Consider the following 16,034-nt stretch of genomic DNA (forward strand, 5'->3'; position numbering starts at 1 on the left):
AGTTCACCAGTCATTTAAGTTGGCAAAGTAAGTTATATTGTCCGTGTGTCGCAGATTGTTAAACGTGACTTTTTATAGTATTCATAATATTAATTATTATTGCAGCCAAACCCGTAACTGTAATGAGAGGAGCAGATCATGGCACCCCTGGCTGAAAAAAAAAGCGAATGCACGCGCCGCAGAAATACCTAAAAAGTTACCGGGAGAGATGACCATGCCTCCGCATCTCCAGACTTCCCCACCATACATTCTGCACAGTCTGCAATACTGATATTGACATCAGATCCAGTCAAACTGCACACATACATGCTCCCACATAGGCTACATGCAACACACTTAACTATAAATAATTCAACTAGCACTTGTCTTGGGCAATGAAATTTATAACAGCTCCTTAGATTCATTCAAGACAAATAGCATCATCCAAACCAACGCTGGAGTTTTTATTTTCAGGTATAAATTCGAATTTAGATTTTAATTGTTTGATTTATTTAGATTTTAATTGTTTGATTTATTTATTCATTAAACCTTTTACTGCCAGACTTTATATTAAGCTACTGTAAATGGGTCACTTTATTTTCAGGTGCATGCTCAGTCAGAAATTATTTTTTTCCTCAAGGTCATGCTTACAGTCAGAATTTTATTCATTAAACCTTTTCCTGCCAGAGTTTATATTGAGCTACTGTAAATGGTTCAGTTTTTATTTTCAGGTACACAGTTCGAATTTAGATTTCTGACATTAATAAATGAGTTGGCTGTATATACTATGTGTTATGTCTGTTTTTGGCCACACACATGTACATGAGCTGAAAATTTTTTCGGCATAAGGTGGTACTCCAAGACTTTCTTCAAGGTTGGCAGGTCTGGTGTTGTGATCCTGCCTTAGCGGTGACATTGTTGACTTGGAGGGACAGGTGGAGCTCTAAGATCGGCAGGGGACATCAGAGCAGTCGTCAGAGCAGCGGAGTCACAGTCATGCAAAGAAAATTCCCTCAAGCGCAGCCAAGAGATATGTAATTGTGTGTGTTTGTGTAATTGCATTATAGACAGATCAATGGCAAAAGTCTGTGACAGAGAGTGAAAGAGAGTGTTTGAAGACTCTACACACAAGAGTATAGCTTGTGTGTAGTGAATATGGGGAGTCATACAAACGCCCACATGCCAAATCACATCACATAGAGCATCAGCCACATCTCAGGCCTTCAGGGAGACAGTCACATGCATGATATCAGACGGCTGGTCCTTCTATTGTACAATCACACTACAGTGATTAAATTGCTTAGAATAGAATCACCTTGGAGACTAATTACAATTGAATTTTACACCAGAAAAGTTTAATTAGGTCTTCACAAATGCATTCATACTTTTGAACAGTTTAGGCTTTGTGCCAGATTTCAGAGAGCTAACAATGCCATGATTGGAAAAATTAGATGGAGCATTTCAGCTAACTGAAGCGGTCTAATTTATCGCACTCTCTGCCAACTAATCAAAACACAAGATAGTGCACGTGTCAGTCATTAATTAGAATTTATATATCATGGCACAGCGGTGATCAAAATAAGCTAACAATATGATCCAAGCACTTCAGACATTTTTGTTAGCCTTTTTTCTGCTTGGCAAAAGTGGACAGATAAAAATACTAGTAGCTTCCTCCCAAGGGAACTTTCCAAGGGAAAAGATGATGAGTGAAAATCTTTAAGGCAAAATGCTGATAATTCAGTAAGCTTGCCTCTTTAATTAGCAGATGACAAGTCAAATTTTGCACAGAATATATTGCACAACAGACAATTTTCATTAGTGTACATATGAGTGATGATTTCTCAAAGTGATTCTTCTTCAAACCAAACTGAAGAACATAATTTTGCATTGTGCCAGAGGAAAAAAAGAAAAGGCAAATCCTTTGAAAGTTTTAGCCAGACAACTGGGGAGTTGATTTTAAAATGACGATCATGTTGGTTTAAGCTTGTGTAACAGTAGCATAGCCATTTTTCTTGCAGAGGGAAATCCACTAGTTTGTCACCAGGAGTTTGCCAGAGAGGCGGAATGTGGCAGACCCAACACACATGAGTATAAATAATAATAATAATAATAATTGATTACATTCATATAGTGCTTTTCAAGGCACTCAAAGCGCTTCACATATGGGGGGGAGGGGGGGTAACTCAACTCATCCACCACCAGTGTGTAGCACCCACCTGGGTGATGCACGGCAGCCAGTTTTGCGCCAGAACGCTCACCACACATCAGCTATCTCAGTGGAGAGTAGAGGACTGAAAGAGCCAATTAGGTAACGAGGGATGATTAGGTGCCATGATGGAAGGAAGGCCTGTTTTTTGGGGGGAATTTTGCCAGGGCACCGGGGTTACACCCCTACTCTTACCAATGGGATCTTTATTGACCACAGAGTCAGGACCTCGGTTTAACGTCTCATCCGAAGGACAGTGCTCACTCACAGGACAGAGTCCCTGTCTCTGCCCTGGGGTATTGGGGATATTATTCATGGGACCAGAGGGAAGAGCACCTCCTACTGGTCCTCCAACACCACTTCCAGCACCAGGTGGTCTCCCATACAAGGACTAACCACAGCCAAACCTGCTCAGCTTCCCAGACAAGCTAGCGATGTGATGCAGGAGCTATGGTGCTGGCTAAAAATGAACACTGGAATATTAGTAGGTTAATCACCTCAATTGTAATTTCTAAAATGATATATATACTGTATATCCTATATGGGATTTTATTTGTTGTGATTCTACTGTCTCAATTAAATAATCCCATGGTTCAAAACTTGATGTAAATTCATAATTCAGTGCTGATCATAAACTGACTGGTGTTTACACATTACTTCTGATTGGCAGAGCTGACTGCTGTAAGAATGAACATCAGAGACTGCATTTATTTCCTATGCATATCATTGGTTGTACCAATCAAATAGACATAACACACATCAAAATCACAGAATTACACTTGAAATCACTTTTAAAAGCAAGCATTTATGGGTGTGGTGTTACCTATGGGAGCTGCATTGCTTTAATACTATAGTAGATTACTTTTCTTTTAGACTGTTTCCTATGTTGTTGATAATAATATTATTATTATTATTATTATTATTACTATTAACTTCAGTAAGTTAATATAAAGTAAGGTAACTGAAAATGAATACTCAGCTCCATTTAAGTCAGTAATACTGAAGCCACACTTTTAATAATGAATGCAAACACCAGAAGAATAATGAGTCACCAAGTGGCCCTTTGGCTATTTTACTAAAATGATAGATTCAAGTGTCATTGATCTAACTCCTCATCTTGTTCACTTTGCAGCACGTACTCTTCCTTCTTGAATTCACAGAAGAACTGTCCACTGGGGAAAAGAGGTGGTATATATAGATTTTCAGCACCATCTCTGAACTCCCCTGAGCTTGGGATTGTGGTTTGACCAAGGCAAAGTGCATCATTCGGATTCTCCCCGTGCACTCTGGATGCCTTCAGAGAAATCCATTCTTACAAACCCAGAAAGCATCGTCCGGGCAATTTCTACTGCTAATGTAGCAGTCAATCAATGTTGGTAATTAGCTGTTGCTCAACTTTAGTGGGTTGAGATAGAGGTTTAGGCCAGAGGCCACAGAAATTAAAGCAGGAGTATAGGGTGCCTGAACAAGAAGATCTCATGGCTCAGTGTTTTTTCCACATCTGGTTAAAGGCATGTTTCTAATATATGCATCTTTAGTGTTGATGGACAAGGCAGAGCTCAGGGAGTGGAGCATTTGCCCACACAGTGTGCAGCCCTAAAAATAACCCCAGACAACGGGAGGGGGAAACCAGAGAAGGGAAACCAGTTTGAAGATCAACACAAATTAATATGAACATAAATAAGCAGTAAGGGATCTATGGCACAGTTCAAGGAGCAGCATGGAGCTGGGATAATATTTGCCAAACGTCCAGTCTGGTCTCTGGGCCCGTGTTATTGGTTTTGTTCTCAGCGGGGAATATGTGCATTCTGTGTTTGGGTATACAGACATGCCTGCTGTACTGCTGCAAAGGAATTTGGCACATTCGAGAGCCATGTTGAGAGACATCTGGGCAAAATGAGTCAATTGCAAGGACCGTCTTACTTTCCCTTCCCCTAGGTTTTTTCCCTACTTTGCCTGTCTGTTACCACTCACACTGCGAGCAACATGATCAACAAGTCACTGAACGTCCATTCACGTCCTATAGAGCTGAGCAACCAGGGAAACTTGGCCATTGTGTGGACGGTCATCAGGATTATTGGTTGAGAAAAGTTGGCTGAACCAAAGATGAACCTTTTGTGGTCATCGACCGTCAACAGCTAGATTTCTGTGCTTCCTTGTCTTCTGATGTGATTTTGTTTCATGAACAATAGTTCCACCTGCCAAGTGCAAAATGGACAAGTTGATTCCAGCCATTCAAAGCTTCCTAGTTCTCTACAACTCTGAAGTCATTTTATTGAGGTTTTTTTCTGTTTATTTTCGATGAATGCTGCTAATTAGTGCTTGCTAGCTAGCTATTTTAACTCATCCAAATTACATGATTTGTCTGTTCAAAACTTCACAGCTGCAGACCACTACAGAAATGCAGTCACAGCCTCTCGCACTACTCACAATTGGTCAGAATCATGACCCATCAACCAAGTTCCTCACAGTGTGAACAAGCAATAAGTTATTTTTTTTTCACCCCTTCCACTGTCTTTTTCCTCTATTCCCTGTACATTCCCTTGCCTCACCCTCCCTCCCTCCCTCCCTCTGTCTCCTCCCCTCTCCCTTTATCATTAGAAGCGTCTCCATCTCCCCACCCCAACTGTTTTGATCCTGATATGCGTTAGGTGATTTAGAGATTATTTCATGCCTAATGTGGCCTTTTATCAGACGTCCCGCAGCCTGCTGTCAGCACAGCCATAGATTCTTGGCTGCTGTTCAGTCGCAGACACAAACATCTCATCTCCCTTGCAACAGCACAAGCTTTCCATTTACATTAATCAAATTCCAAATATGAAACAGATTAGTCAATTTCAACCTGTCATGTCTGCGGTTGTGCAAGAAAATGATTTCAATGGAAACCCGTATCAGTGCAACGGCTGGGCCTCATATCTGATTCAGATGCTATGAGACACGCTAATTTGCAGGTAAATGATACAGCTATGACCAGATGCCAAACATATTATTAATTATCTGGATAAATTAGCTATTTTGCAGTGGGATGGAGATTATTTAGAATGGATGAACGTCTGGAAAAGATAATTACAGAACCGATCCGAAAGATGCATTTCTGCTGGAATAACAGTCTAACACCAGCCTAGGAGCCTCACTATAGCAATTTGTGTTAGTGAGTTCTGCTACGGGAAGTTGGGAGTCCAATTAGTGAGCAGTCGTGCTTCTGTAGCACACGTACCAGCAGAGTTTCCTGGGAATAACACTGCGGAATTGGAGTGAGATCTTAAAGTGCCTTCAGCAGATTCAGCATCTGCCTTTTCCCTTTAGGCCAGCCAGGCTTTCAATCCTAAGCCAAATCTGTGAGACACACTAGTTAACCAAACCACAATCAAGTCAGGCTCGAAAACTTTCCACCAGAGCAATGTGCATCAACCCCCCCCCCCCATCTCTCTCTCTCTCTCTCTCCATGTCTTTCTTCCTTGTGGAAATTCCATCCATATCCATGGACTGCTGAACCACAAAAAGTACAACAAACACCCCGACGGGAGAGCGGCGAGAATCTTGCATGTTCTTACTTTAAACACAGCCGCGGATCGCCGGCTTAAATGCTGGCAGAGGAGCCTTGTATTTCATCTTCAGGATGTACAGACGAGGGGGGATGTGAACACGATATGCCAAACCAAATAACCGCGGCACATGGCCTGTAGAAAGAGCAAGCACAGAGGCAACTGAAAAAGACAGCTGATGGTTTCACTGGAGCGCCTTTTGCTTCAACGGCACTTTCTCTTTAATCCTGGAATGGAGGTGTGGGTATATAATAAATGGTGTGTTATGCTGGAAGCTAGGGCCAAGAGCTGGGCTCCTGGCCAGTTCAAATACAGATGTTGGCCCCACAGAGTGATCCATTTAGCTGTGATCCCGCTCTGGGACGGGACCCGGTTGGTGGTGCGCCTTTCCCATGGCTAACAAGGGAAATCAAAGCAAAGCAAAAAACCTTGATTTGCCTTGATTTCATATGCAAAGCAAAAAGACACGAAAGAAAAGAGAAAAACAATAACAATCACTACGGCTTCAGAGCCCTTTGGAATTGAAATGTACCAAAACTTAACAGTGGGATTTATTATGACCAAACGAATATATGAATGGGAACATCCTGAATATTTAAAAAGTGTTCCGAAACAGTTCCTCTTGGCTGGCTTTATCCCTACAGCGTTCCCATAGGCAGACACAGATAATGGTCTAAGTAGTGATTCATGATTCTTAAGAGTGCCTGATCAAGATTTATAAGTCAACTGTGCATAAATTCTCCAATCTAATCCATCAGCCAGACAAAGGAGAGGGTTGCAATAAAAGCCAAACTTCCTCGAGAGGAGGGGAGATTTATCTGCTGCTCTAAGGGTTTACTCAAACAAGGCTGCATAATGCTGCAGCTACAGCGCGCCCAGACAGCTGAGATTATTAGAAGCCATAGGTTCAGCCAAAGGAAACTTTACAAGTCGGTCTACTGGCTTAGAGTGAGAGCATCTACCCACTACCATATGACAGTAAACACATGCAGAAAAATCTATAGTTTTAAGGGTAATGGCTTATTTGGCATGGGAATGCCTCATGTGCATCGGTCCTTGCATGTGTTTTACTCCATGTAAACTACAGTATGTATCTCAGTGGCCAAAGCTGGAGGTCTGCACAGCTTTCAATGCATCACCAATCTTTTCCTGCAGGTTTACAGTGAAGACAGTGATATTAAACAACTGTGACATAAACTTCTCTTTGCAGTGACTGAGATCGTGGCCATGAACCCCTACATGCGGATCCTCTCAGGGGTTTTCGCTCTTGTCTCCCCCTTCATTGGTTTCCTCTCATCCATCAAACGCTCTCAGAAAAAAGAACATTTTTGCAAAGGCGATAGACTGCCCACTCTCAGGATGCACTGATGATAAACATACGTTCCTCTAAAGCGCGGGGCCATAACTCATCACTTTCTCCTCGCTGATGGTCTCGCAGGAAATTACTCCTTGGCGTGGAATCCAGATGGGGACGTCAGATGACAATGGACCTGAACCGCCCTTGGTCTGTATCGTCAAGTCCAACAGGACAAGAATTTGTCAAAGTGTGACAAAAACAGGAATTGGATGGCTACTCATGTCTTTGTTACTGTAGTCCGGTTTCCTGTCTTTGTTTATGGCCACAGTTAGACAAATGGAATCGAGTGTGCAGTATTAACACTAGAGCCAGTTCTACTCTGCAGTTCTGCATGCATTTTCTATGGCTTAAGCCCTCTCCAGACGCCGTTGTTATTACCAGGGGAGGTCAGTAATTAGATTTTACGATGCACATCGGTTATTTCAGTCAGTCAATCCCAACGGTAAAATAATTTTCTGCGGAACTGTGGTAATCTGGGGACCCACCACACATTACCCACAGTACAGCAAAAACAAGTGGCTCCATATCTTTGTAACACCTTTTCCATTCATTTCTCTATTTTTTCAATTTTGTTTTGGCACCAAACTGTGCAAACTCACTCTCCATTTTATTACTTATTTTATGTTCTATTTGTGTTCTTATTAGGTGTTCAAGCCCTAGGGCTGAAACTCTATTGTTTTTTTAATTATTATTTTATTTTTCTGCCCTAAAATGATCTGTACCTCACAGATCGTAAGTCCTAGAGCAATCAAATTTGGGCAACTCGGGCAACACAGATTATACCCATTGGCAAGATGTTGGCGCTAAAACATGCACCTTTACATTTTGGCCAATAACTCCAATCAGTGTGTTGTGATTGGACAAGATAGAGGAAAGAATATACAAACTTGTACCTTATAACTCCAAGGGAATCACTCCACCTTGTTTACATTTAAAGGCAGTCTATGTAAGGTTTTCACTTTCATGTAGCCTACAATCTTTTCAGTAGGTCAAAAGATATGGTGGAGGGATGAACCTCTAATCTATTCATTCCCCATTTGGTTTGTTATTGTTCCGTTTTCAGTTCAGTGCAGTTTTTACGGGCCGTACAAAAGCTCCTCCCCTATAGCTGGAGCCCTCACACCACTTATGACCGTTCAGGCTTAACCAGATCTGCCTCCAACAGCAGATGTGTAGTGTAAAACATGGTGAGGCATCCAGTCATAACACCGAAAAACTGTGATAGAGCAAGGTCAAAAACAACAATACACATTGGTATTGCTAGGAGGAACCTGAGTCAGACCAAAGGAATTAAAACTGATGCAGAGTTGACTGTTTTTCTGCTACATGGGTAAGTGTAATTTACATTATGTAGCATAATGTAAATTGCCCTAACCCAAAACCCAATCAGTTCATCAGGTGTTTACACAAGAAACAAACGTTTCTTGCATTGCTTAGCAACAAAAGCAGTAGTAGTAGTGATTTGTGTGTGAAAGGGTACAAGCCGGAGAATTGATGGCCTGTTAAAGACAGTGTGAATGGGTTTGGAACTAGCAATGCCGCATTCCCAGTAACGCCTTTTTGCTGGCTTCTCTGTCTGAAAGGGGCTATACTCAAGGTCGTGCTATATGGTGGTTCTTGGCACCGGTGAAGCCAAGAACAAATTTTTTTGGCCAATTCAGCACTTAAAAAAAACAACCTTGAAGTCAAATATCCGAGACTTGTGTTCAGTTTCTGTTAAAGGGGCGAGTGGATAAGTTTTCTGGGCACCAAAATAAGCCAGCAGTTTATTTTTCATCACAGAGGAAAACACAATGCCAGGTATACTTTTCAATATGAGCACTTTTCACTGTTTCGCTCCAGGGCACTTGGAGAGAATTAGAGACAAATGCTGGCATTGGAAAGCAGACCTCACATTGCTTTCTTATGAGCCGAGCCCCCCCCCCCCCACACACACACACACACACAAGCAAAGCATTGCCTCATTGAAAACACATACACTCATACTTTCTTTACTTTTTCGTGTGTGTGTATGTATGTATATGTGTATCAATGTATCTGTACGAATGTATGTACTTATGTGTGTGTATATTTGTGTGTATGTACATATATATATATATATATATATATATATATATATATATATATATATATATATATATATTCTAGTATTGTTTTTATGTGTATTATTTTTAGCCTGTGTCTCATAACTCTAAATGAGTGGTCCTCAACCTTCTTTTTTATTGGGGTACTGTGTTTGTTGCCCTGTTTGTCCTGTATGTTGAAGAGTGACACATAAATAAAAATTATCTATCTATCTATCTACTTCCACGCTGACAAAGCACTGACTTTTGTGCCACACACATTATCAGAGGTGGTTTGACCTTGCTGTGTTCAGTTGGAAGTGTATGTCAACTCTAACACTGTTGACTAATGACATGATTGTCTTTGAACAGATAGAAGGAAGTGTGCACAGGCCAGAAGAACAATGTGCTACATAAACACCAGGGCAGGGTGGAGTGCTGTGCCCTGAAATTATTACACATCAATTGTTTGATTGTCAAAGGTAATAATAGGACTGACTGTTATGGGGGGCATTTACAGTTGCCACCTAAATTCCATATTCTGCCCTCAGGAAGAAATATTTAGCAGACCTGCAAACTCATAAGAGGTGAAAAAGGTGACATGTTTGAAAACCAAACCCCTGTATGGGGCTCTGGGGGCATTCTCCCCCAGAAGAAATTTTTTGTGATTTTAACATGTAAACAAAGCATTCTGGTGCACTCTGAGAAGAAAATAAAGGGAAAAGACAACATTTATCTTCATTCATATCATTTATCTTTATTTTATCGAAACTCCGTCAGTGATGTGATCCGTCATACGAAATATGACATACGTTCGATTTAGTTGCTATATAGGCCATATCAGCGTGACGTCACAACAACAAAGAACTTACTTCCGGGTGGATAGTCGGTGGTGCTGCATCGGCACTACAGTATTTTTCATGTTATTTAACCAAAGTAAGACCCCTTTTTCAGCTCTTGTGATTAAAAATACACAGACATTATGTAGTTCTGGCTGTCCACCGAAAACGAGACGTTCCTGATGTCGTTGCTGTTGATATTTGTTAGTGTATAACCTAACATAACCTAAATATATAGCCTATTTAAGCATGTGTCCACAAACTACTGTATTTTACCAAAATGTTTAGAAATGCTTAAAAGTTCTGTTTTGGCCACTGTCTTATACAAATTAATCATAACTTTCAGTTTTTATTTTATATTATGTTATATAGCCAAACAGTGACAGCCAGTGACACAAAGTAGGCTGTTAGTGTGATTCAGCGAGCAGAAGTTCAAATTCAAGTGCTGATCTAACAAAGCAACCTCAAACCAGTCATTCTTTAGTGTTTTGCTTTATAGTAGAAACTGTGGACTGTTCGTTATTCACTTTCAGACTTGATTGTAAAGCATCTTGACTGTAAAACTGGGTATGATAGCAAAGCCAGATCACAAACCACTATGTGTGTTGTGCTACTTGTGCTGTGCTAGAACCGCGGCCTATTAAAAACTGTGCGGATAAAACATTTGTGGCACTTTGACAATATGTTTTATTCGTGTAACAGAAAATGGCTCAAGGATTTCAGAAAGCTTATCATGTTGGCAAAATTTCGGTCAGGAAATCTTACCTACATGAAGTGAAAGATTTTACCCGAATGGTTTTTAATGGAACGCCTTGGGACTGGCAGTGCAGTGCCAGTCACAACGGAGCTACTGCTGTGCTAGACCCAAACGAGACTAGCAAAACCGAGAGACTGTATTACTGTCACTCTAGCAAGCTTGCACGTTATGCTAACCAACAGCGACGTTTATAATTTTTATTACTGACATGTAAGAGAATGCCTGCCGCAAAACCCGGTCATGAGTGGCTGCTGCCAGCCTGTCCTCAGTTCTGTAGATGCAGACGGCCTGTAAACTATTATCTGTATCCACTGATTCCGTTAGGCTGCTTTAAAACTGAAAAAGCCTAAACCTAATCCATTATGTACCAAGCTATATTTGGCATTACAGCCCCAAACACAACCCGATTTCGGCATAATCGCTAATGTTTTGTTTAGTTGACTCGTATTTACTGCTGTTTAAAACGAACGATTTCCGCTGCCGACAGGTGCGAGTTATCCACCCGGATATAAACAATGGGGTAACGTTAGGAAGAATTTATCACGACACACTTCAGCTTTGATTTGGCAAGGTAACGTTACTTTAGCAACTATTTACCTAACGTTAAGTTAGTTAAACAGCATATTACGTTAGCAGCAAACGAGGCTTACCTCAAAACCAGTGTCCGTTATAGTTGTAGTACCGCAAGATCGTGGCGGAAAAGACGACAAAGCAGTTATCTTGGTTCTGATTGGCCAAATGACCGCCAGACTGCAACTGCTGGTATGAAAAGACTTGAGACGTGTCTCACCAAAGATGCTCTATAACAACAACTTTCTGAACTGTCTCTGGTCTCACTCCAGTCTAGCCACTTGCTGGCAGACCTCATACCTCATACCCCCCCCCCCCCCCCAAAAAAAAAAAAAAAACTCTTCGGATCTACACGATTCATGTGGATGACATATTTTGAATTAAAAACGGCGAATTTCGAAAAGCGACTCGTTTGCAGGTATGATTTAGGCTGCGTTCACACGTAGCATTTATTTTTTTTGTGGAAAAAGCGCTGCCTGGAGTGCTTCTTGTGAGGAGAAATACAAATTTTATTTGACGTTAGCTGAGCAGCTGCTAGTTCGCTAACTAACTTGGTTAGCACTTACAGCAGACAATACAGTGTTGTACAATACACGTCCAGTATAATCCCACATTGCCTCTTTATAATCGGTGTTGCGGTAAGGGAAATTCACTTACTAGAGCGACCAATTTCTCCACCGGCACTTTCTTCATCTTTTTTGTTGTTGTGGGAAACTGCTAGCCTCCGACATAGCATGCTTCTCCTTCACAGAGATTGGTTGGCTGAGAAAAAAACGGTTCATGTCACCTGTCACCACAAGGAAAATGACGTCACAGTGCTGGACACACTGTTCGATTGACAGGTGATCTCTGGGAAGTGCAGTGCAGAAACACCACAGCAATGAGCACTTAGCACCAAAGATGGAGACAAAATGTAAAAAAACAAACAAATGCGGATCACAAAGGTTACCACTTTGTTTTCATAAGACAAAAGAAAGAAATGTGATTGGTAGTGCTACCTTCGCTTTTGATCATTTCTCCTGGATGACAGCAACAGAAAATAACTGCTTTCTCTCCAAGTCCTGCTCTTTGCTGTCAGGTCTGACAGTATCTCAAGGTCAGTCCTTACTGGGAAATCTTTGTATTTTGAATTTTTATGCAGGTATCTGTGTACTTGGTGCATAATGGGGGAGATGTGTTTCTGCGTTTGTCTTTTATCTACATAAAAACTAACCAGTTGTCATTAGTAGCATTTCTGAGTGAAACCAATGGGTATTTCTAGCTACAAAATAACAAGTTAGCTTGTGGCTAGTTTTACCGATCCGTTTGAATCGAGATTGCTAACCATGCTAACAAGCCATTTTGGGGATATACTGAAGGAATGCTATGAAGGCTAAAAAGCCTTGTTCTCAAGCCAAAAAAGCAAATGACAAAGCAGTATTTTGTTGGCTATCGTTGCTCATGCTAAGTACTCAGTTCTTCTTCTATTTATTCCAAACAAACTTAAACACATCATTTCCTGTGCGGAAAGGCCTACCAGACAATGGATGTTTAGAACAGCAAATAGAAGCTTTCATGAACTGGCTCTAGGTTGAATCACTGTTGTGTTATAGCAATCAGTGATAGAGACTAGGAAAACAAACATTTAATTTATATGAAAATGTCATTGATTCTTATTTTAAGGATCAATGACAATGAGTAGATAAAATAGGTTCTGATTAAATCTTAAACAAATAATTTAAAGCAGGTGGCTTAAATACTCCTAAAATAAATCAGTTTTTCCAATCCTGGGGAAGGAAATGAGGAGCACCAGTTGAAATTTTAATGCTCCCAAGTTGTTTGTGTTTGCAGGAAACACCGATCAGGCTACCAGGCTGCTCGTCATGCCGCCTGAGTCTGACAATCTCCAGTTCACCCCCCCACCCCCCACCACAGCCGCTCAGGTAGAGAAACCGCCTCACTTCACAGCCACACTGTGTCTCTACCACATGATTCAGATTCAGGGGATCCAGAGGTTCTTTCGCCTCCTCTGTAGCATAACAAGCATAACCAGGCCCGGTTTCTCCCAAGGGAAAGGACACTAAAACCTTGATCTAGCCGTCTGGAGAATATATCCAGCGGCAGGACTGTCGTGCTGAGTAGAGAGCCACCGCAACGGCAGGATGTTTATGAATTTTGATTTTCGGTGGAGGCGTATGCTATCCTGTCAGCGAGATTGAAGGGTGTTGACTTATTGGATGCCTCCGAGATTCTAACAGAGGTGGGCTAGCCTTGTCAGAATTTGTTTAAAGCTGCGATATGCAACTTTTTTGACATTGAAATAACAATAAAGAAATAAGTTATATTATGCATTATCAGTATGTGTCTGTCTGTGACCCTGTGTACCTAAATCCCCATCGGGTTTTCAATGATGTTGGGGACATTTCGGGGTGTACACCGTTTGCTGTAGGCGTGGCCAGCGGTGAGCTGGTTGTGGCTATCAAGGGCTGCGGTCGAATAGTCTTTTTTGCTTAGGAAGGTTCCTAGCTGAGTGAAATGACCCGGAAGTACCTAAGTGGCAGCCATGATAAGAGCTGTTCGAATTCTCTAAATGCTAAGGAAAGGTGCTTTAATGCTTCCTTACTTAGCTCCTTTAGCATAGGATACACTGGACCATCCTTTACGAAAGGAAAGGAGATAATGCCGTCCCACAATTCCTTGCGGCAGCACCATTCGGCCATTCACGAAAACAAACGATCATGACCGACAAGGGACGCAGATCATCATGCAAGTTACCGTTGCTTATTAAGCATTTTCCATCTTATGCCATAACTTGCTAATATGCTTATATGTTTTGAACTTTCAACAATATGTTAAACCCATAGAGGCGAACTATGAACGTTACGCTGCTGTTGTAAAATGATCAAAGTGAAGTTAACGTTGTAGCGTAACCTATGCTCAGTTTGCATTAGTTATTTCTTCATTCTGAGCGTTGTTGTATTGCCAGCCTTTAGGAATATCATTAATTCATTTTACTTCAGTCACAGATGCTGAAACCCTTGCCTTAATAAAGGCCTGTATCAGCCATAACAACTTCAAAGCACAATCAAGTCAACATTTCAAAGTGTTTACTGAGTTGTGTGGTGGTTCTTAAGCTATTATATGCATAGGCTTATAATCAGATCATAATCAGCATATTAACCATAACACAGAGGTCTGTCTTTCAAGAAAAAGGGATATGAGACGTTTTTAGCCAGATGATGTTTTTAATTCAACATGTTTGAAACTTAAGAATGATATGTAGGCTACAGTAGTAGATTTGTAGGCCTAAACAAGTTATGCCTATCTTGCATGAATTTAACAATTATTTTCATACAATCATACTAATTGGGATTCATGTCGATAAATATGAGTGGACAGGAGGGTGAGCGTGAGCAACCATTCTCAATGTGACAACCATTTCGTTTCACTTTTGTGACTGGTAGCCTATATTCCTTTTTTATTTCAATTCCAACCTTGGTGATGAAGCAATATTTTTCACCGGGTTGTCCACGTTTATATAGCCTGCATGAAACAACACGGTAAGAACGCACGGGACGAAGTATCTAAGATGCGCTTTTAGTAGTCCATCTCCGGAACATTGTAGTTTCACCACGGCAGACCCACGTCATTAACATCCGCCGTTGCATAATTACGTAGCCTAGTGTAAGTGCAGTCGGATTCTCTTAGCACCGCGGTTGTCTTTTCCTAAGTCCTTATGAATTCTCCTTCACATCTTTCCTTGACCTCATGACGTTTTCCAACGAGGTCAAGGAAAAGTGGTTAGGAATAGGAGTTAGGACGTATTTTTTTGACTATTCGACCGCAGCCAAGGTGAGGCTAGCAGCCACAGAACAGGGAAGTCATAGCAACAGCAACAATGGAGCAAAGCAGTAAGAAAAGAAATAACAGTGAATCTTAAGGCCCATTCACATCTAGAGCAATAACTATAAAGATAACTATAACTACTAAAAGATTTCAATTGCTCTAAGTAAATAGAATGTCTGTGTTCCTACTACAATGATAACTATAAAAGCATCCAAAACTATAACGATATTTATATTTTTTTGGATGCAAGGACAACTATAAAACATTTGCAATCAATCAAAAAAGGGGGCGGAGAGGAGAGGTGGGGACTCGAGTCACATGACTCGAGTCATAATTTGAATTGCTTGAGACTTGACTTGCTGCATGAAGAGAAGACTTGAGACTTGACTTGGATTCTGCAGACTTCGGATTTGACTTTGACTTGTACTTTGATGACTTGAAAAGGTTTCTAAAGTCTTGACTTGAGATCTTGTGTTTGTGTAAATAGATTACATAGATAGATTGATAGATTAGATTGAAAGTGATGAGATTTGTTCCAGCAGACGACTGAATTTAAATTCTGTTTTCTGAATTTGTATGGAATGATTGAACTTATTGAAGTGGAAACTGATTATAGAAATCAAACTCATGATGCTCATACCAAGTTTTTATCCTATTAAAACCATATTGCATTGAAAAGTCCTAGATATTTAGTTTTCTTTAAAATATTAAATTGATACTGGACTTTTGATTTGTTCTGACTTGACTTGGTAATCTACATTTAAACTTGGGACCTCAAGACTTAAGACTGACTTGGGACTGTAGCAAAGTTGACTTGGTCACACCTATTGGATATCATTGTAGTGTGAATGCTTGAGGGACAATGCATTACTAAGACAGTGCTCCATCCTTGG

This window comes from Centroberyx gerrardi, chromosome 17, assembly GCF_048128805.1.
Source record: "Centroberyx gerrardi isolate f3 chromosome 17, fCenGer3.hap1.cur.20231027, whole genome shotgun sequence".
NCBI lineage: Eukaryota > Metazoa > Chordata > Actinopteri > Beryciformes > Berycidae > Centroberyx > Centroberyx gerrardi.